We start from the raw sequence: 22,575 nt of genomic DNA, 5'->3' as shown, positions 1-22,575 counted from the left end.
TACATCTGGGGACTGTAGAAACTACAAGTTGAAGAGTTGGAGCCTGAGCTTGCTTGTTTCCCTCTTCCCTCCTCATCCCTCTTTCCTTTTGTGTTGCGTCTTTCAGGATGTGTTGTGCTGTATTTGCCAGGCTGAGGGCAGAGGAAGTGCCTTGCATTTTACTGAGCTTCAAGCTGCTCTGGGAGCCTTTTTACTGAAGAGGGGGTTAGAAGTGATTATTCTGGTAGCATTAATTAATAAATTAATATAATGGGGGGTAGGTTGCCCTCCAAAGGCCTCCAGCTGCCTTTCATTCATGCGGTTGATACGCCCCCCTCCCCTTCTGCCAATCGCCCTGTAGGCTGCTGTCACTTACCCATCGAAAATCAAGCAAATCTGTACACTGTGGTCTCGGGGTCTCCTTCTTGCCTTCTCCTTCTCCTTCCGGGGGGCTGCCCAGCTCTTCCTTTGGCTTGTCCCCCTGACCAGCCAGTTTGTCACGAGGTTCTTGGCCCTCAGATGCTGACTGCTGGCAGAGTCAGGACCCCAGAGGTGGTGGGTGGGGTGGGGGAAAGCGAAGTAAAAGACAGAAGCCCAAAATGAGACAGGCAGGAACCCAGAAGCCAAACCCAGAGGCCCACATTGATTGGCTTGCCAGGGAAGCCCTAAAGCCTTGGTGCCATTGGGACTAGTGGGGCAGCAAGCCCCCTGCTTGCCTGCCCCCTTGCTTGCGGCCGGCAATCTTCCGTGCCTGGGCTTCCCTCCTCTCTCTGCTACGTACCTCTTTGATGTCTTCAGAGCTCCCCATGGTTTCTAAGCTCAGGGGGCTCCTCCTGCACACATCCTCGGAATCACCAATATCTGTTTCGAGGAACTGTGGGGGAAGAGGGAGAAGGATGAGGGGAGAGAATGTGTGGCATCTGCCGCACAAGCAGGTCTCTGCCTCAAGGAAGCTACAATAGGAGGCTGACATGAGGGAGGGTGTCAGCATAAGGAAGAGGCAGCGGTGGATCAGAGAGGCAAAAGGCTGTCCAGGAATGTAATCTTGGGGCTCTGGATTGTATCTGACATCAGCCATGCTCAGAGTAGACCCATTGAAATGAATGAGAAGGAATAACTCCGGCCCATGACTCTGAATAGGTCTCCGCTGGGTGCAAGCTAATGGGATCTAAGCCACGGAGAACAAGGGGGTCTCAAGAAAGAATGGTTGTAGCAGAGGGAGAAAGAGAATGATTATTATACATTTCGTGATTTGTGTGCCATAAGCAGCTTATTCCCAAATATAAAAACAAGTAACATGAACATTAAAATGCAAAAGACATTTTAAAAAACCACATTAAAACTCAAGGTACCCATAATTGAAACAACAGAATAAAATAAGAATAAAATAAGGACTGAAAACGCCCCCATACGCCCATTAGTAATAGAGATTGGTCCCCTCACCAGTTTTCCAGCCATTAATATTCAGGCTTTGCTGATGGTCACTCCGGCTAATATGTGGTGATTTTTAAGCCCCCCGTTTTTCTGATTCTGTCCCAGCCAAGCCACCCACAGGCTGCTGACCCAAGGCCGGGGGGGGGGCACTCAACTGCAAAGTGAGGCTGAGATTCTGAGCTAATGTCATAGACAGGTTCCGATCAGTCCATTTTCACCAAGGGGGGGGGCTGTTTCCCCTTAGGGTGACCACTTAACACACCACCCAAGAGAAAACGAAGGAGAAAAGCAGAGAAATCTTTTAGTTCTGTGTGGCTCTACTGTCTGCTCTGAGTTTTCTCTTCTCCAGGCTAAAGAAACCCAGCTCCCTCAACCATTCCTCATAAGGCTTGGTTTCTGGACCTCAGAACAGGGCTTGATCTTGTAAGCCACTGGTATTAGTAGCAATAAAGGTAACACTAATCACAATAGGAAAGATAGTAATATTAGGGAAGTTTTTAATGTTTAATGCTGTATTGTGTTTTTAATATTCGGTTGGAAGCTGTCCAGAGTGGCTGGGGAATTAATAAATTACCGGTATTATTATTATTGGCATTGTTTTGTTGTTTAGTCATTTAGTCGTGTCCGACTCTTCGTGACCCCATGGACCATAGCACACCAGGCACTCCTGTTTTCCTTTTTTTTTTTTGGTTTAAAATAAACTTTATTAAATTCCAAATAAAAATACAATAATATAAACACCTTCACATACACACTCAAAAAAGGAAAAACATAAAAGGAAAAAAAATTAACTAAAAAGAATCAACAATCAAGTATATACATTCAGATAATCATTCATATCCTTAATCAAAATAATCGAGACAATTTAAATGTCTTTCAATTACATATTCTTATCCCCCCCCCTCCTCCTCCTCTCCTGTCCGACTTCCCCTCATCTCACTCCCAGGTTTATCAGAAACTATATTCCAGTACTGCTTCCCCTCAAGTCTATAAATCTATGTCCTATAATTCCTGAAAGTATTCGTACTATACAAGGGAAAAAAAAGAAAATTAGACAATTCACCGTCATTCAAAATTGATAACATAGATTAAATCAAATCAAAACAGATCTATATGAGACCTTTAGAAATAGACCCAGGATTTTATCGTGGGGGAATGTGCTTTCATGTATTCTCCAAATTTTTCCCAATTATGCTGAAATTTCTTATTGGAATGCCCTCTGATTGAATTGGTCAAATTATCTAAGTCCAAATATCCAAATAATTTCTCTTGCCAGTCTGAAATTTTGGGTACTTCTTTACTCTTCCAATGTGCTGCAATTAGAGTTCTTGCCGCTGCCACAGCATACAAGAACAATGTCCCATCTTGTTTTTTAACTGAGTTGTCCACTATCCCCAGTAGAAAAGACTCGGGGCTTTTCTTTATGTTATATTTGAATATTTTTAAAATTTCCTCAAATACCTGGTTCCAGAAATTCTTTATTTCCCCACAGTGCCACCACGCATGTATAAATGTCCCCGTCTCCTTCTGGCATTTCCAACACAGGTTGTCCTTAGTTCTATACATTTTGTGGATCTTAACTGGAGTTAAATGCCATCTATACAGGCACTCCTGTTTTCCACTGCCTCCCGCAGTTTGGTCAAACTCATGTTCGTAGCTTCGAGAACACTGTCTAACCATCTCGTCCTCTGTCGTCCCCTTCTCCTTGTGTCCTCCATCTTTTCCAACATCAGGGTCTTTTCCAGGGAGTCGTCTCTTCTCATGAGGTGGCCAAAGTATTGGAGCCTCAGCTTCACGATCTGTCCTTCCAGTGAGCACTCAGGGCTGATTTCCTTCAGAATGGATAGGTTTGCTCTTCTTGCAGTCCATGGGACTCTCAAGAGTCTCCTCCAGCACCATAATTCAAAAGCATCAATTCTTCGGCGATCAGCCTTCTTTATGGTCCAGCTCTCACTTCCATACATCACTACCGGGAAAACCATAGCTTTAACTATACGGACCTTTGTCGGCAAGGTGATGTCTCTGCTTTTTAAGATGCTGTCTAGGTTTGGCATTGCTTTTCTCCCAAGAAGCAGGCGTCTTTTAATTTTGTGACTGCTGTCACCATCTGCAGTGATCATGGAACCCAAGAAAGTAAAATCTCTCACTGCCTCCATTTCTTCCCCTTCTATTTGCCAGGAGGTGATGGGACCAGTTGCCATGATCTTGGTTGTTTTGATGTTGAGCTTCAGACCATATTTTACGCTCTCCTCTTTCACCCTCATTAAAAGGTTCTTTAATTCCTCCTCACTTCATCTGCATATCTGCGGTAGTTGATATTTCTTCCGGCAATCTTAATTCCGGTTTGGGATTCATCTAGTCCAGCCTTTCGCATGATGAATTCTGCATATAAGTTAAATAAGCAGGGAGACAATATACAACCTTGTTGTACTCCTTTCCCAATTTTGAACCAATCAGTTGTTCCATATCCAGTTCTAACTGTAGCTTCTTGTCCCACATAGAGATTTCTCAGGAGACAGATGAGGTGATCAGGCACTCCCATTTCTTTAAGAACTTGCCATAGTTTGCTGTTGTTGACACAGTCAAAGGCTTTTGCATGGTCAATGAAGCAGAAGTAGACGTTTTTCTGGAACGCTCTAGCTTTCTCCATAATCCAGTGCATGTTTGCTATTTGGTCTCTGGTTCCTCTGCCCCTTCGAAATCCAGCTTGTACTTCTGGGAGTTCTCGGTCCACATACTGCCTAAGCCTGCCTTGTAGAATTTTAAGCATAACCTTGCTAGCATGTGAAATGAGCGCAATTGTACGGTAGTTGGAGCATTCTTTGGCACTGCCCTTCCTTGGGATTGGGATGTAGACTGATTTTCTCCAATCCTCTGACCATTGCTGAGTTTTCCAAACTTGCTGGCATATTGGGTGTTAAGAACATTGTTCACACATATTTATACTGCTTAACTGTGTGTACATTGCAATCACTTATTCATTTTTGTGTGTGGTCATTTTAAGTGCATTGTTAATATAATAATCAATGTGCAATACTGTACTATTAAAATGCATATTTCATAAAATATAAACACATAAATAAATGAAGTATCCTATAGTACAGTAACTCAGTGCTTGGACTAATTACCGTAATATTCGTACTACTGTACTGTAATAATAAAGTTAAGCCAGAGGCTCCTCCCAGCTTCGCCCCGCCCCGCCCATTGGGCGTGACCACCCAACTAACCCTCCCCCCCGCCTTTCGCGACCTATTGCCTTCCCCAGTTCCACTCTCCCCGCCTCCTTTCAACAATGCCTCTCCCGGATTGGCGCAGGCGGACTGCCACTCCCGCGAGCGCCGGAGCTCCCCGCTCCCCTCTCTTCCCGCTTGCCTCGCCCTCCCCGCCCCTCGCCCTTGCCCCGCGCTGATTGGCCGAGACGGGGGCGTAAGGGGCGCGGCTCGGCGGGACTAGCCCGGAGGGAGGCGAGGCGACGGCGGCAGAAGCAGCTGGAGGAAGGAGCGCGAGCGAGCGCACCTGAGGGGAGGGGGTGAGTTCTCAGCGTGGTCGGCGGCGGGACGCGCATGCGCACGGGACAGCTGCCCCACTCCTCACCTAAGGGGGGAAATGGGTGGGGAGGGGTAACTGAGATGGACCCCCCTTATAAAAAAGTGTATCTTTAATGTTATTATGAGTTATTTTTGCTCTCCCCTCCATAGTTTGCTCCAATAGGTTAGGGGGCTTAAAGTCTGTGGCTCTGACCCCTCCCTATTTTAAAGGCCAATTCCACCACCACCCCACTTGGGGGGAGGGGAAGGCTTGATTCCTGGCCTCCCTCCCCTCTGGGTTGAAGCTGCTTGGGGGGCTTATGCCTTTGCTGATATATTGGGGGGCTTATAAATGTGACACTCCCCCCAATGTGAAATCAGGGAGGGTTAAAGTAAGGGGGTAGAGAGCTTAATTGCTCCCCTAGCTGTCTGAAAGAAGGGAGGCTCAAATGGTTACTTTCTGTCACCTCCCCTTTTTTGGAACTGAAGTGGGGCAAGGGGCAGTCTCTGAGATACGGATTTGGGGGAGAAAAGAAACTCTCCCTACAATTTTTGGGGTTCAGAGGTTGAGTCCCTCGCCTCTTCAGAAGAGCTGAGATCCTTTTTGTTTGTGGGGAGAGGGGTAGTTGTCAAAAAAATCCACAACCCACCCATTAGGAAAGATCTATCTCTAAAAGTGAATTGGCTTACTCGTTTCTCTTCCTAGTGCCCCACCCTGCCCTGCAAGCAATGGGGCAGGGGGCTTAATTTCTCCTTATCAAGCCTGAGTGCTTATGGGTGTTTTTTTCGGTGGGTTGCGTGGGGGGGGGGAGATCTTCGGACTAAAAACCCCCTGGTATGACCCCCTCCAAATAAAAAGTTTCTCTGCCTTGTCTCTCCCCCCCCCAAACAGGTAGAGAATGAACGTCCTCTGTGGGCATTAAGGGGTTAATTCCCCCACTTATTTATACATTAACTCTGCTTGAAGGGGGGGGGTCGAAAAAGGGTTAAGTTCTGCTTCCTCCCCATTTGTCTGCCACCACTTGGCTTGAAAGGGGGGGGGGCTTTGAAAACACTTAACCTTTCAAGGACTCTGGGAAATTTCAGTTCTGGGGTGGGGGGCGTGGAAGGTGACTTTGTTTTCCTGGTCAGAGTTTGAGGCTGGGGAGTAGAGAACAACTTTGAAGGACAAAAAATGGGAAGAGGTTTGTTTCTTTAGGGGTCGGAAGAGTTTTTTTGAAAAGTGTTTTGGCTTCCTTTCTCCTTGGCATTCCTCCCACCCACTCCAAATTTATTTATTGCAGGCACGTCCAACAAGTAGATCATGATTTACCGGTAGATCACTGGACGTCTGTGATAGATCACTGGCTCCTCCCAAAGAAGCTCAACAACTTTGGGTCCCCTAAAAAAAGCCATTAGCCCCCCAAAACAGTGCCTTCCTTCCTTAAAAAAAAGCTCAATAATTTTGACCTGAACCCCCCAAAATGGGGTAGATCACTGCCAGTTTTTAACTCTGTGAGTAGCTCGCAGTCTCTTGAGAGTTGGCCACCCTTGATTTAAAGTATTTATAAGCCAGTTTGGGGGGTAAAAAAAAGAGATACCTCTTCCAAACATCAATGCATGCAAAGTTATTTTTTAAAAGAAATATTCTCCCCCTTGTCCTTTTCTGCTAAAAATGTATAATATGGGTGTGTATATATTAACTGTTTATCGAGACAGACGGGTGCCAACAAAACAACTCTCTATATTGCAGGGGTGGCCAACTCCCAAGACCAGGGTGCCCAAACTAAGGCCCGGGGGCCGGATGCGGCCCAATCGCCTTCTAAATCCGGCCCGCGGATGGTCTGGGAATCAACATGTTTTTACATGAGTAGAATGTGTCCTTTTATTTAAAATGCATCTCTGGGTTATTTGTGGGGCATAGGAATTCGTTCATATTTTTTTTCAAAATATAATCCGCCCCCCCCCCCACAAGGTCTGAGGGACAGTGGACCAGCCCCCTGCTGAAAAAGTTTGCTGACCCCTGCCCTGCCCAAGACACTGTGACCTACCTCATAGAGTTAAAACCTGGCAGTGATCTACTCCCTTTTTTGGGGTAGTTGTTGGTCAAAGTTGTTGAGCCTTTTTTTAGGAAGGAAAGGAAAGCCCTGGGTTTTTTTTGTGCCACTGTTGAACTTTCTTTAGGGGAGCCAAAGTTGTTGAGCTTGTTTGGGGGGAGCCAGTGATCTACCACAGACATCAAGTGATCTACCTGCTTTCCCCCTGCTATATTGGATACAGTTGTACCTTGGTTTTTGAATTCAATCCGTTCCGGGAGTCCGTTCAACTCCAGAATAGTTTGAAAACCAAGGGGCGTCTTCTGATCAGCTTCCGAAAATCGTTCGAAAACCAGAACAATTACTTCTGGTTTCTGATTGTCCGGGAGCCGGAACGTTCGAGTTCAAAGGCGCTTGGCTTCCGAGGTTCCACAGTACATAAAGAGAGAGATTGAGAAATATCTCTGGCACAGCTGGAATGTACAAAGGTTAAGAGCCTCAGACATTGCTCTGCTGGTGTCCTTTGGGTTGAAAAAGCTGCTCCCTGATGGGAAAAAATCATAGTAACATATTGTCAGAAGGGACCGGGGGGCATCTAGTCCAACCCCCTGCAATGCAGGAATCTGTCTCCCAATGTGGGGCTTGAACCCTCAACCCAGGGATTGAGAAACTAATGCTCTACCAATTTAGCTATCCAGCCTCAAGTGAGATCTTAAAACTGTGTGTGTGTGGGGGGGGGAGACATTTGCTTCTTGGAGGAATGCACCATACTGGGAGAGACTGGCCAATGGCCTGATTTGGAATAAGGCAGATTCACCTATTGGAATCCGTGGTTTCCTTGGGCAAAATATTGGTGGAATTCGCACCCATGGCCCTCCAGCTGTTGCAGTACTCCAACTCCCAGCAGCCAGGAATGGTCAGGGGCGATGTTGGGAGTTGAAATTCAGCAAAACCTGTAAAATAGATGTTTTCTCCTCCTGATTATCCTCTCCAAAGTATCTGGGGAGAGTTTATAGTAGAATACCAAGAGAGTCATAGCCCAGCAGGACACCTGCTCTGCATGCAGAAGATCCCAGGTTCAGTCCCAAGCATCTCCAGGTAGGACTGGGAGAGCTGCTGCTGGTCAGTGTAGATGATACTGAGCAACGTGGAGTAATGGAAGGTCTGGCTCTGCATAAGGCAGCATACCAAGTTTCTAGATTGCAAAATAAAAATAAAAATAAATCAACATCAACCTGCTTGCTGAGGTCCCAGGTTCACTTCCCAGCATCTCCTGATAGGACTGGGAATGCCATAGAATCATAGATTTGTAGAGTTGGAAGGGACTCCCAAGAGTCATCTAGTCCAACCCCCTGCAATGCAGGAATCTCAGCTCAAACATCCATGACAGATGGCCATCCAACCTCTGCTTTACAACCTCCAAGGAAGGAGAGCCCACCACCTGTTCCACTGCCGAACAGCTCTTATTGTCAGAAAGTCTTTCCTGAGGCTGATTCGGAATCTCCTTTCTTGTAACTTGAAGCCACTGGTTTGGATCCTACCCTCCAGAGCAGGAGAAAACAAGCTTGCTCCCTCTTCCATGTGACAACCCTTGAGATGTTGGAAGATGGCTCTCATATCTCCTTTTTTCCAGGCTAAACATCCCCAGCACCTTCAAGCGCTCCTCATCAGGCTTGGTCTCCAGACCCTTGATCATCTTGTTCACCCTCCTCTGTACACCTTCCAGCTTGTCAACATCCTTCTTAAATCGTGGTGCCCAGAACTGGACAGAGTATTCCAGGTGTGGTCTGACCAAGGTAGAACAGAGTGGGACAATGACTTGCCTTGACACTAGACTTCAGTTGATGTCTCCTGGATCAAATGGTGGAGAGCTGCTGCCAGCCAGTGCAGACCATATTGACCTAGACAGACGAGCGGTTTGACTTTGTAAGCTTCCTGTGTCCCTAAGGACCAGCTGAGTTCCTTGTGCCCCCCGCCCCCAAGCCCTATTTAACATGAATCCATTGGGATTTGTGTTCATGGTGATAATTGGTGTGGTTACATTATTCTTATTCTTGTGGTGGTGCTGGTATCAGGGTGGCCACTTAATTAATTAAGTTTGTATATTGCCCTACATCTGTATACCTCAGGGCAAGAAACCAAACCAAAAATCCTGACAGTAAGAGCTGTTCGGCAGTGGAATTTGCTACCAAGGAGTGTGGTGGAGTCTCCTTCTTTGGAGGTCTTTAAGCAGAGGCTTGACAGGCATATGTCAAGAATGCTTTGATGGTGTTTCCTGCTTGGCAGGGGGTTGGACTGGATGGCCCTTGTGGTCTCTTCCAACTCTATGATTCTATGAATACCGCTTGCAATCCTGTGTTTGATACTGTCCCTGCATAGTTTTGAGGGCAGATGCTCCTAATTGGCGCATGCTCTGTAATTTCTTGCTGAAATCCTGCAAAATGACCTGATCAGTTGCAGCAAACTCCCCGAGGAGGAAAGGTTTCTTCAGCGCCTGGGACTTTTTAGTTAGGAGAAAAGGCAGGTAAGAGGCGGGTCCAGGACAGATAAAAGCAAGTCCTTAAAACTGGCACTCCCTCCCACTTGAGGCAGGGATGGCCACCAACTTTGATGGCTTTAAAAGCTGATTGGGCAAATTCAGGGAAGAGAAGAAAACTACCAGTGGCAACTTGCCACCATGTCTATGCTCTGCTTCCATGTTCATAGGCCGCAAGGCTTCAAAATCCCAGTTGCTGGAAGCCACCGAAGGGGAGAGGGCTCTTGAGCTTGGGTCCTGCTCGTGGGCTTCCCATTGGGGGCATCTGGTTGGGCACAGTGACAACAGGATGCTGGTTAGAACCAAGGTTGCAGGTTTGATTCCCATATGGGGCAACTCGCAGGGGGTTGGACTAGATGACCCTCAGGGTGCCATCCAATGCTAAAATTCAGTTTCTTGATGGGCTGTAGGCTGGATCCAGAAGCCTGTGTTTATGCTGCACAATAAGCCCACCCACAGAAAAACCACATCAGTCTGGAGCTAGATTTCTCCCCAACCCCCCCCACACTCTTTGCAAAGGTGCATTGCTTTCCCCTGTGTATATAGATTGAGGCAGAGCCTGACAGTGCCGGCACCTCCGGATGGGAGTTGGAGCCCAACATCTGGATGACATCAGGTTGACAAAGGATGGTCCGCACCAGAGTTTCCCAAACTTGGGTTCCCAGCTGTTTTTGGACTACAACTCCCTTCCCTAGCTAGCAAGACAAGTGGTCGGGGATGATGGGAATTGTAGTCCAAAAACAGCTGGAGACCCAAGTTTGGGAAATCCTGATCCACACCAAAACAGGTCCAACTACATATGCAAAAAAGTAGCCTTATTTATTGTAAAAAACCTCCATAACTTCACTTCAGGTTTTGTGGACCATTGTGGAGCTTTTGTTGATCAATTGACTGAAATTTTAGGACAAGAATTGTGTAATGGCTTTTCTTTAAGTACTTAAAGCTGGATTAAAAGCAGATAAAAGCAGATAACAACTCCTAAAAGGAACCGGCAGCTCTCAAAACAACTTCAGCTCCCAAATGCCTGGTTTGCTTTTAAATTTCTCCTGGAAGCTAATAGGTAGTGAGGGAGATGGATACACTTCATGAGTGAGGGTGTCTCACAAACAGGAAGCCAGCACCAAGGAGGCCACGTCTTGGGTCACCACCAACCGGGCACCCTGGCAGCCTTGTAGATGGGGGGGTGGCAAGGGCGGAGGACTTCTGCATCTTTTATCCCCGACCAAGCAGGGCTCATCTTCCAGCCTCGCCAATGTAAAGGAAGGCGCCCAGTCCTTAGTGTATAACATGGCGGTGGCAGAAAGGAGCCACCCCCTGCCCAGTCTGCTTGCTTTCCTGCGTGGAACGCCTGCTGGCAACGGATGAGCTCAGTCGATGGAGCATGAGGCTCGAATCTCAGGGTTGTGGGTTCAAGCCCCACAATGAGCAAAAGCAAGGCTTTCCCCCCCAGCTGGAACTCAGTTGCAGTGCCTCTCGGGCCGTTGCCTTTGCCACTTTAAGAGAATGAGGGAGGCATTCAAAGTGAGTTCCAGCACCTCTTTTCCAAGAAAACGAGCACTGGTAAAATAACGACCCTCTGCATTGCAGGGGGTTGGGCTATATGACTCTTGGGCTCCCTTCCAACTCTACAATTATAAGATTCTATGACTCCCAGGTGTTTGGGAGCCAAGACTTTCTCGTCACTTTTTGCACCAGCCCTGTAAGGTAGGCAAGGAGTTCTCTCTTCATGTGGCTGATAGAAGTGTGGGTGGAAAAACTGAGGCTGCAGGGGATAATTTCATAGCATAGCAGGGATTTGAACTCAGGACCGAAACATTGCCGTTCCGCTCTCTTTTTTAAAAGTCCTACATCTTTTTGCCTGGAGACTCTACCGGAATCCTTAAAAATAGCTAGGGAGCACTGATGTTTTTTCGATGTGCTACTTGCAGTGCTGCAAAGAGGACTTTTAATCTTGAGGAGAAATAGTATGTTTGCCTAAGGAGCTGCCCAGCAGGTAGACTTTGAACACTCTGGTTCTGGACAGAGCTCCAGGTGGGGAACCTCTGCAGGAATTCTCCCCTGGTAGGCAGACAGGGTCAGCAAACAGGATGAACTAGCAGAGAAAGCTGGTTGACTCTGCTGAAGTTGGCTGGGTGTGGGACCCTCACCCCTGGGGAAGGGAACCCACTGGAGCATGATGGGGAATGGTTATTGGAAGGGCTGGATCACGCCAAAGGAGAGCCAGCTAGTCTTGCATGCTGCTCTCACAGTGGCCGACTAGGTGCCTCAAAGGCATCTTCAGGGTCGAGTGCAAGTCAAGCCCCACAGAGAGCACTCTGCAGTAGTCCAGTATGGACACATTATTAGCGATAGGCAACATTTTACTGTTTTACCATGTTCCGTGAAATTGCTCCCTCTAACAATAAATCTGAGGAGATCACAAATGAGCGCCTGGCTAATTTTGAACACTGATCTTACAAAATACAGTAATAGCTCGGAGACTCACACAGAGGGACATGGGTGGGCTCCTGTGAAGCCAGCTGGTCCTCATTTTATGAATAAAATTGCATATCAGATACTCGCACAGAGAGACGCGGGCAGACTCTGAAAGCAGCTGGGTCTCGCTTGCTCTGCATCTTCTTTTTGCACCTTTCAGTTCAGGAAATACAAGGTCTCCATCTCCAAGAAGTCTGAGGAAACCCGTTAAGCTCTGAGTTTTTCCCCAAGGGAAAAAGAAATAGGTCAAGGCCTTTTTGGGAAAACAGCCATTCAGGATTATCTTACAGCTTGCCAGCCAGCTGCCTTTGGCCGAGGAGGGGAGTGGGCAAGCGAAGAGAGGTTTTCCTTTCACCATCCTTTCGCTGCTTGGTGGTGGGCAGTGAGAATTTTGTGGTTTTGTGAAGAGACAGCGGAAGAGCCTGGCTCCTGATCTCCCAGCTGGGAAAAATCCCAAAAGTTCTTGGAGTGGTGGGGAGGCTGACCCCTTTTAAAAGAAATAATAATGGTGAGGGCTTCTCTCTACGTGGTTGAACTGGTGCCTAGCCTGGTCCCAAGAGAACAGGAGGAAATCTTGTTTACTGTGGCTGCAAAGGATCATAGAATCATAGAGTTGGAAGAGACCACAAGGGCCATCCAGTCCAACCCCCTGCCAAGCAGGAAACACCATCAAAGCATTCTTGACATATGGCTGTCAAACCTCTGCTTAAAGACCTCCAAAGAAGGAGACTCCACCACACTCCTTGGTAGCAAATTCCACTGCCGAACAGCTCTTACTGTCAGGAAGTTCTTCCTAATGTTTAGGTGGAATCTTCTTTCTTGAAGTTTGAATCCATTGCTCCGTGTCCGCTTCTCTGGAGCAGCAGAAAACAATCTTTCTCCCTCCTCCATATGACATCCTTTCATATATTTGAACATGGCTATCATATCACCCCTTAACCTTCTCTTCTCCAGGCTAAACATACCCAGCTCCCTAAGCCGTTCTGGATGACCCTTGTGGGCTCTTCCAACTCTACGATTCTATGATTCTATGATATTGGAAAACAAAAAGAAACAACTTCTGGCTGTGTTTGATTTGTAACGTAGAGCACAGTTACTTTATAATATGATCATGGGACACCCGGAAAGTATTAAACATAGCAGCTATGTAAGGACACACATCATTCCCAAAATATAATTGTAAGCGAGGTTCTTACATATGAACCTTCAACAGTGCTTTTTTTCTGGGGGAGGCAGGGGGACACATACCCCTAAACATCTTTTTTTTAATAGAATAAAACACTGACCTTACATATAAACTCAGTGAGAGGTGTGAGCTTGTTTTTTTGCCAGGTAATCTCATTTATATTAGCCCAAATTTGAGACAAACAAACACTCATCAACACAAAGAAGCCTTTCTCTTTTCTGATCTTTCATATTTGTAGGAAAATCCCTGTTCACAACAATATGATGTGGATAACTATAGAAGAATAGCTAATAGTCTTGAAGAGAGGCATGGATACTGTTTCTATGGTGTGTGTTTTTTTGTGTGTGTATGTGTGTGTGTGTATATTTTGATACGATACCATGCTGTACAACACAGAAAAGTTAAAATGTTTCTTTAATTGTCCTTGAATCTTCGCAGCACAATTGTCATCCTCTCCTGCCGCCCTTTGAGAAGCACCAGGTTAGCATATTCCTTGGTGGGCAATACAAACCACTATTTGCAACCACTAACTTGTCAAGTTTCTAGATCTCATGGTTGCCAAAAAACCACAAAAAAATCTGTATACGTGGATGAGATCACGGGTTCAGGTCCCGGCATCTCCAGATAGGACTGGGAAGGTCTGTCACTGGGAATGGCAAAGAGCTGCTGCCAGTCACTGTGGGCAATACAGAGCTAGATGGACCAGTGGTTTGATAATGCAATTTCCTTACAAAACGCAATTATATAGAAAAAAGGGGGGGATTTTTTTTAAAAAAAACAGTTTTATTGAAGGTTTTTTTTAACATATTGAGCACTGAAATCCCAAAACATTTCTAAAAAGATTATAAAAAGGAAAGAAAAAAAAATTCCTCTTCTTTTCTTGCCTTTTCTCTTACCTACAAAATTGTGTTTTGTAATAATATATTGTTGTTTATTTTATTTTTATAAGTGTGTTTGGATTTTAGTGCTCGATATTTTAAAAACCTTCAGTGAAATTGTTAAAAATATATATAATGCATCTTCTGCAAATCCCAGTGCGGCAAGTTATAATCGCACAATAAAAATAATTTTTTAAAAAACAGCTGAAAGCTTCTGTGCCCAGTTTCACCCTCTCTTGTTGGCTTGTGAAAAATGCCTCTTCGTTTTATAGAGAATCTGCTTGGTTACTGAATTCCAAGGAGTGTTGCTATGCTGCTGGTTTTGATGTGTTTAAAGTCTTAGCACTCCAGTTTCAAAAGCGAAATGTGGCTTGATTCCCCTTCTGTTTGAATCCTGGGGTTTATGGCTGGCTTTGGGTTTGAGGAAGTATTAGGCAGTGCAGAATGGGTTGCCTGTGACATCACCTCTGCCTTTTGGAGAGGTTTTCGTAGGGAAACTGGTCTCAGTCTGTCTTGAGGTTGAATCCCAACAAGACAGAAGGGCTGTTTCCGGAGGACAGGGGGCGGGTGGGTGTGGGGGACTCCTTGGTCCTTCGTGAGCTAACTGTGCCCCTGAATGACCAGGTACACAGCCTGGGGGTCATTTTGGACTCACCGCTGTCCATGGAGGCACAGGTCAGTTCTGCGTCCAGGGCAGCTTCCTGCCAGCTCCATCTGAGTGTCTTGCCAGAGTGGTCCATGCTCTGGTTATCTCCCGCATGGACTACTGCAATGCGCTCTATGTGGGGCTACCTTGGAAGGTGACCCCGAAACTACAACTAATCCAGAATGCAGTAGCTAGACTGGTGACTGGGAGCGGCCGCCGGGACCACATAACACCAGTCCTGAAAGACCTACATTGGCTCCCAGTATGTTTCTGAGCACCATTCAAAGTGTTGGTGCTGACCTTTAAGGCCCTAAACGACCTCAGCCCTGTATACCAGAAGGAGCATTTCCACTCCCATCATCCAGCCCAAAGACTGAGGTCCAGCTCCGAGGGTCTTCTGGCAGTTCCCTCCCTGCAAGAAGTGAGGTTACAAGAAACCAGGCAGAGGCATAGCTGCAGAGTTTCCCGTTTTTCGCGGGAAACCCCCAGATTTTAATCCATTTCCCGCTGTTATCCCGAATAGAAAAAAATCCCGGAAATCCCCCAGATTTCCTACCTGCCCGGGAGGCTCCATTTCGGGTGCCGCTCTGCCCATGTCTGCGCACCAAAAATTGGGCAGAGCGGCACCGGAAGTCACTTCTACGCATATCAGTGATTGGATACTAACATAGCATAGCATAACAGCAACATAACAGCAACATAACGTAACGTAACGTAACGTAACGTAACGTAACGTAACGTAACGTAACGTAACGTAACGTAACGTAACGTAACGTAACGTAACGTAACGTAACGTAACGTAACGTAACGTAACGTAACGTAACGTAACGTAACGTAACGTAACGTAACGTAACGTAACGTAACGTAACGTAACGTAACGTAACGTAACGTAACGTAACGTAACGTAACGTAACGTAACGTAACGTAACGTAACGTAACGTAACGTAACGTAACGTAACGTAACGTAACGTAACGTAACGTAACGTAACGTAACGTAACGTAACGTAACGTAACGTAACGTAACGTAACGTAACGTAACGTAACGTAACGTAACGTAACGTAACGTAACGTAACGTAACGTAACGTAACGTAACGTAACGTAACGTAACGTAACGTAACGTAACGTAACGTAACGTAACGTAACGTAACGTAACGTAACGTAACGTAACGTAACGTAACGTAACGTAACGTAACGTAACGTAACGTAACGTAACGTAACGTAACGTAACGTAACGTAACGTAACGTAACGTAACGTAACGTAACGTAACGTAACGTAACGTAACGTAACGTAACGTAACGTAACGTAACGTAACGTAACGTAACGTAACGTAACGTAACGTAACGTAACGTAACGTAACGTAACGTAACGTAACGTAACGTAACGTAACGTAACGTAACGTAACGTAACGTAACGTAACGTAACGTAACGTAACGTAACGTAACGTAACGTAACGTAACGTAACGTAACGTAACGTAACGTAACGTAACGTAACGTAACGTAACGTAACGTAACGTAACGTAACGTAACGTAACATAACATAACATAACATAACATAACATAACATAACATAACATAACATAACATAACATAACATAACATAACATAACATAACATAACATAACATAACATAACATAACATAACATAACATAACATAACATAACATAACATAACATAACATAACATAACATAAAACATTTATGTTTTAAAACACTGGGTTGTCTGGACTCTTCTTCCTGGTATGTTGGCAATGGAGGAATGCTTTTAAATTGAAGTGCCCATTTCATCCTCACAACAACCCTGTTAGGTAGGTTAAGCTAAGAATCATAGAATAATAGAATCGTTGAGTTGGGAGGGACCTCTGAGGGTCATCTAGTCCAACTGCCTGCAATACAGGAATCTCAACCAAAGCATCAATGACAGACAGCCATCCAACCTCTGCTTAAAAACCTCCAAGGGGGGGGTGCAACCTCCTGAGTTTTTCCTGATGTTTAGTCGGAATCTCCTTCCTTGTAACTTGAAGCCATGGGTTTGAGTCCTACCCTCTGGAGCAGGAGAAAACAAGCTTGCTCCCTCTTCCATGTGGCAGCCCTTGAGATATTTGAAGATGGCTCTCATGTCTTCTCTTTCCCAGGCTAAACATACCCAGCTCCTTCAACCATTCCTCATAAGGCTTGGTTTTCAGACCCTTGAGCATCTTGGTCGCCCTCCTCTGCACACCTTCCAGCTTGTCAACATCCTTCTTAAATTGTGGTGCCCAGAATTCCAGGTGTGGTCTGAGCAAGGCAGAAGAGATCAGTACTTTTACTTCCCTTGACCAGGACACTAGACTTCTGTTGATGCAGCCTAGAGTAGCATTAGCTTTTGTTTTTGCTACATTGCCCTGTTGAACCTGGAACCCTTCTGTATGCAAATGTTCTAATCACTGAGCATGGAAGAGACCACAGGAATCACAGCTAAAGACTCCCTTAAATGAAGGATAATATTATCTTTCCAGTGAATCAGCATCCATCTTTTGGCAGACTTAAGGCCACAAAGAGTCCCACCCGCAGTTGTAATCAAAATTATTCCGCCAAATTCAGCTGAAACTGCAACTTGTACTGGCTTCTCCAGTCTGTAAATTTTGATAATAAACCTGATTTGCAATGGGGGTTTGATAATTTTGATTGCAACTGTACATTGACCAGCTGTCAGTCCCCCCCAGAAAGTTCTTAGTAACATTGGGTTAATTTATTGCTGTTAATATTATTTAAAGGCTGGCCACACTTGACCAATCTCACCGGGACGCCGAGCACGCCAGGAAGATCTCCTTCGAACGGACAAAGGCAGGTCTCTGTGCCGAGTTGAGCAACGAAGGTCAATTTTGTCCATTTCCTTGCGGTGCCCGTGTGTGTGTGTGTGTGTGTGTGTGTGTGTGTGTGTGTGTGGTATCCTTTCTCCTGCCGAGCTCAGCCAACCTCCCTCTCGGATCTTCCCTGCCACGAGCCCCACCTCTGGACCCAGGCAAGAATATTTCTCCTCTCTTCCCCCTGCTGTGTGTGCTTCATGTTAAGTTTCTTCCGGCTGGAATTTGTGGGAGGAACCCGTGTCTTTCCGCTCCTTTCTCTGTATTTGGGTCTGGTTTCTTCCAGTTTAATTTTTGGGGAGCCGATGGTGCTGGGCACCTCAACGTGCTGGCGGGGGAGAAGGATGGAGGAAACCTGCCGGGCTGCATGCAGTGTTCACAATCCCCCTGGCAATGTATAAAACAAGTAATCATTGTTGGAAATGTAAAGAAAAGGTACCTTGGTTTACAAACACAATTGGTTCCGGAGGTCTGTACTTAACCTGAAGCAAACTTTTCCGTTGAAAGTAATGGAAAGTGGATTAATCCGTTCCAGACGGGTCCACAGAGTACTTAAACTGAAAGTACTCAAACCGAGGTATGACTACTTTTTACCATATATGGAGGGTCTGTTAGGAGGTGAAGCAACAAGAGATACCAACGAAAGAAGAGGGGCAGACAAAACTAATGGACTATGCGAGTTGGTGGAACTAACAGGGAAAATTCGGAACCAGCAAGACCAGACTTTCCCGAAAGACTGGAATAAATTTACAGAATACTTGAAAGACAATTGTAAACAACTAACTTCGCTAGTAGGGTTGCAAGAAGTTTTGCAAGGTGGACTTTATCAATTATTGCAAAGTATTATTTAAAAATTGTTGATCTATGATTAGGATTTAATGTTGTTGTTGTTGTTTAGTCGTGTCCGACTCTTCGTGACCCCATGGACCATAGCATGCCAGGCACTCCTGTCTTCGACTGCTTCCCGCAGTTTGGTCAAACTCATGTTTGTAGCTTCGAGAACACTGTCCAACCACCTCGTCCTCTGTCGTCCCCTTCTCCTAGTGCCCTCCATCTTTCCCAACATTGGGGTCTTTTCCAGGGAGTCTTCTCTTCTCATGAGGTGGCCAAAGTATTGGAGCCTCAGCTTCAGGATGTGTCCTTCCAGTGAACACTCAGGGCTGATTTCTTTCAGAATGAATAAAAATAAAAAATCCTTCCAGTAGCACCTTAGAGACCAACTAAGTTTGTCATAGGTATGAGCTTTCGTGTGCATGCACACTTCTTCAGATACACGAAAGCTCATACCTATGACAAACTTAGTTGGTCTCTAAGGTGCTACTGGAAGGATTTTTTATTTTTATTCTTTCAGAATGGATAGGTTTGATCTTCTTGCAGTCCATGGGACTCTCCTCCAGCACCATAATTCAAAAGCATCAATTCTTCAGCGATCAGCCTTCTTTATGGTCCAGCTCTCACTTCCATACATCACTACTGGGAAAACCATAGCTTTAACTATATGGATCTTTGTCGGCAAGGTGATGTCTCTGCTTTTTAAGATGCTGCCTAGGTTTGTCATTGCTTTTCTCCCAAGAAGCAGGCATCTTTAATTTCGTGACTGCTGTCACCATAGTAATAATTATAATCCCAAAATGCAGTATTAGATAATAAGTGGGAAAACCATTAGTCGAGGAGGACAGAAGTCTCAGGGTGTTGTGGCCAAATGTTTTTTATATTATATATAAGTTGAATGTTATGTTTAAAATATCTGTAAAAATTAATAAAAATTATTATAAAAAAACACAAAATCCCCCTGGCAACAGGCACATTTTGCGGCTGGCTTGGGTCCAATTGTGACCCTGTGGAGATCTCAGGGAGTCAATTTGGCACCCAACTTCTCCCTCGGGCTGGCCCCTCCGACTTTCTTAAGCAGGTCAGCATATTTACAGTCATACCTCGGTTTAAGTACGCTTCGGTTTGAGTACTTTCAGTTTAAGTACTCTGCAGACCCGTCTGGAACGGATTAATCCACTTTCCCTTACTTTCAATGGGAAAGTTCGCTGCAGGTTAAGTTCGCTTCAGGTTAAGTACGGACTTCTGGAACCAATTGTGTACTTAAACCGAGGTACCACTGTACTGCATTTTATCTCCCAACTTTTCCTCAAAGGAGTACATGGTTCACCCCCCTCCTCAGGGAGGGAAGTTAAGAGGCTATGAACTGACTCACAAGGTCACCCAGGGAGCTTCAGGGCAGAGTGGGGATTTGAACCCTGATCTCCCAGGTCCTTGTCCGACACTCTAACCACTACACCCCACTGGCTTCCCAGAGTTAAGTAGGCAAATAAATATGGGGTAAGCAAAGTGTCCCTTAGAGAAGGATCTGAAATCTTTTCCTTGAAGCATGAGTTTCATTGTAGGAATCATAGAATCATAGCGTCCATGAGGGTCATCTAGAATAATAATAATAATAATAATAATAATAATAATAATAATACATAGTTGTTGTTAAATAAAAAAATTCCTTCAGTAGCACCTTAAAGACCAACTAAGTTTTTATTTTGGTATGAGCTTTCGTGTGCATGCACACTTCGTCAGATACACTGAAACAGAATCCACCAAACCCTTATGTATATTCAGAGGGTGGGGGGTGGGGGTGATGGGAATGGGTGATGGGCTGATGGGAGTGGTAAACCTGTAGATGGCTGTTAACGACTGCTGATGACTGCAATTGGTCCTGGGGGAAAAAAGCAAGGGCTGAGGCGCTAAAGAAAGCTTGATCATGCATAATAAGATAAGAATCCAATGTCTTTATTCATCCCAGGTGGCTCCATGGTTTTAAGCTTGGTAATGAGTTCCAATTCAGCAACTTCTCTTTCCAGTCTGTTCCTGAAATTTTTCTGTAATAAAACAGCTGTTGTTGTTGTTGTTGTTGTTGTTGTTGTTATAACGCACCCATCTGACTGGGTTGCCCCAGCCACTCTGAGTGGCTTCCAACATATATAAAAGTATTGTAAAACATCACACAGGAACAAAAGGAATATTTTGCCCAACGTGGGGCTCAAGCCCACAACCCTGTGATTAAGAGTCACATGCTTTACCAACTGAGCTGTTTTATTCTGAATCGTTCTTTTTGGTGTTTTAATGTATTGTAAACTGCTTGGCAATTTTTTTTCTTTAAAATGTGAAGTTGTATAGAAATGAAAATAATAATAATAATAATAACAATAATAATAATAATTTATTATAATAATTAATAGTAATAATAATAAAATTAATAATAATAATGTTCATTGCAAAAAAGACAAAAGGTGCCTGGACATTCTGTCACGGTGAACGCAACTAGATTTAAAGTGCCGATTGGCGATTAGCTGATATATCTGAGTTTCTAACCCTGTGTGCGCGGCTCTGGCTAGCGTCATAATGTCCTGTGCTTGAGATTAAGATCTCTCCTGCTCAAGTTGCAGCGGGAGAATTAAGATAGCAGCCGGGAGGTTAGCTCAGACTACTCCCACCCACATAATCTTGCCGTCTCTCCTTGGCAGGCACTCAAGCTGAAGCTCTGAGTGATGATAATAATGTGAAAAATATTGTGCCTGCCGCCCTCAGCCCTTCTCAGTAAGTGGGGCAGCCGGTGACATTCCAAGTAAGCCTGTTGTTTGCAGGAAAAAAAACCACCCTATATCAGTACTGGTTTCTGCTTTGCCTGAGTTCTTTGTTGCAGGGAATTAATTTCATTCCCCCTTTCGCCCTACACAAGGAGCTCAACGCGACGTATGTGGTTCTCCTCTTCCCCCTCCTCATTTAATCCCCACTGCAGCCCTGCGAGGTAGGCTAAGCCGAGAGGCACTAAGTTGCCACAGGCTGCCTGGCGGAATAGAAAGGTTTCCCGTGCCAGTGCTCGAAAGCTGGCACAGATGCTTGTGAGCAGCCCTGGCCCTTGAGGGCGAAGGGCGGGTGAGTAAAAAAAAAAAAAACAGCACAAGGAGAGCCTGCCGGATCAGGCCCAGGGGCCAGCATCCTCTCCTCACCATGGCCCATGACGGGAAACCCGCAAGCAGGATTTGAACCCCCAAGCCCTCTCCCCTCCTGCATCTGGGATGCAGAAAGATTTCTCCCTCTGAGCATTCCCCATTGGCTAGTAGCCATTCCTCTGTGAGTTAATCCAATCCTCTTTGGAAGCCATCCAGGTTGGTGGTCATACTGCCTCCTGTGGCAAGGAGTTCCATAGTTTAACTATGTGTTGCAACTATATGTTGTTCTTCCATCTGTCCCGAATCTCCCAGAATTTAGCTTCGTTAGCCAAGGAGTTAAGCATCTGAAGGTTTTTTAACGTTTAATGTTCTATTATGTTTATTATACATTTTGGAAGCCGCCCAGAGTGGCTGAGGCTGCCCAGTCAGATGGGTGGGGTATAAATAATAAAATTATTATTATTATTATTTCATAATAATAATAATAATAATAAATAATTTTTTATTTATACCCCGCCCTCCCCAGTCAAAAACCGGGCTCAGTGGGTTTTTTTGGGGGTACTCAAGTGTACGCAGTACTGGCATGGTTTTTCTCTCTATTTTTTTGTGTGTGTGTGTTCAATAAACTTTATTGAAATTCCAAACAGATTAACCAAAAAAATTTTTTTTTACGAAATCAAAACATTACGTATTACAATAATTCATGATAATTAGAATTTACAAAAATACTCTAGAAGAAAAGTACTGATGATGATGTTGATGATGAAATAGGGCATCCAAGGATTTCTTCCTTGCAGCGGGTTGGACTAGATGACCCTTGGGATTCCCTTCCAATTCTGATTTAACAACAACATATTTATACCCCGCCCACCTGGCTGGGTTTCCTCAGCCACTCTTGGTGGCTTCCAACAAAAGATTAAAAGTACATTAAAACATCAGTCATTAAAAAATTCCTTAGACAGGGCTGCCTTCAGATGTCCTCTAAACGTCAAATAGTTTATCTCCTTAACATCTGGTGGGAGGATGTTCCACAGGGTGGGCGCCACCACCGAGAAGGTGCTCGGTAATGATTCTTATTTTCATCAGAGAAATGTTGGAGGGTCT

At 45.1% G+C, this 22,575-nt stretch overlaps 1 protein-coding gene across 9 annotated transcripts in view; it reads left to right on the top strand.

Moving 5' to 3' along the window:
* Positions 1-4,881: 4,881 nt before the first annotated feature.
* SLC25A42 (solute carrier family 25 member 42) overlaps positions 4,882-22,575 on the top strand; it is a 29,845-nt gene continuing 12,151 nt past the window's right edge. Inside the window, exons 1-3 of one of the 9 annotated variants that reach the window (XM_060275421.1) lie at positions 4,882-4,942; positions 8,589-8,881; positions 17,432-17,532. The gene's annotated coding sequence lies outside the window, so the exon portion shown is untranslated. The other 8 variants (XM_060275422.1, XM_035118557.2, XM_035118552.2 and 5 more) reach the window with 8 other exon arrangements.

This window comes from Zootoca vivipara, chromosome 6 (assembly GCF_963506605.1).
Source record: "Zootoca vivipara chromosome 6, rZooViv1.1, whole genome shotgun sequence".
NCBI lineage: Eukaryota > Metazoa > Chordata > Lepidosauria > Squamata > Lacertidae > Zootoca > Zootoca vivipara.
This window is presented reverse-complemented; position numbering and strand designations above follow the sequence as displayed.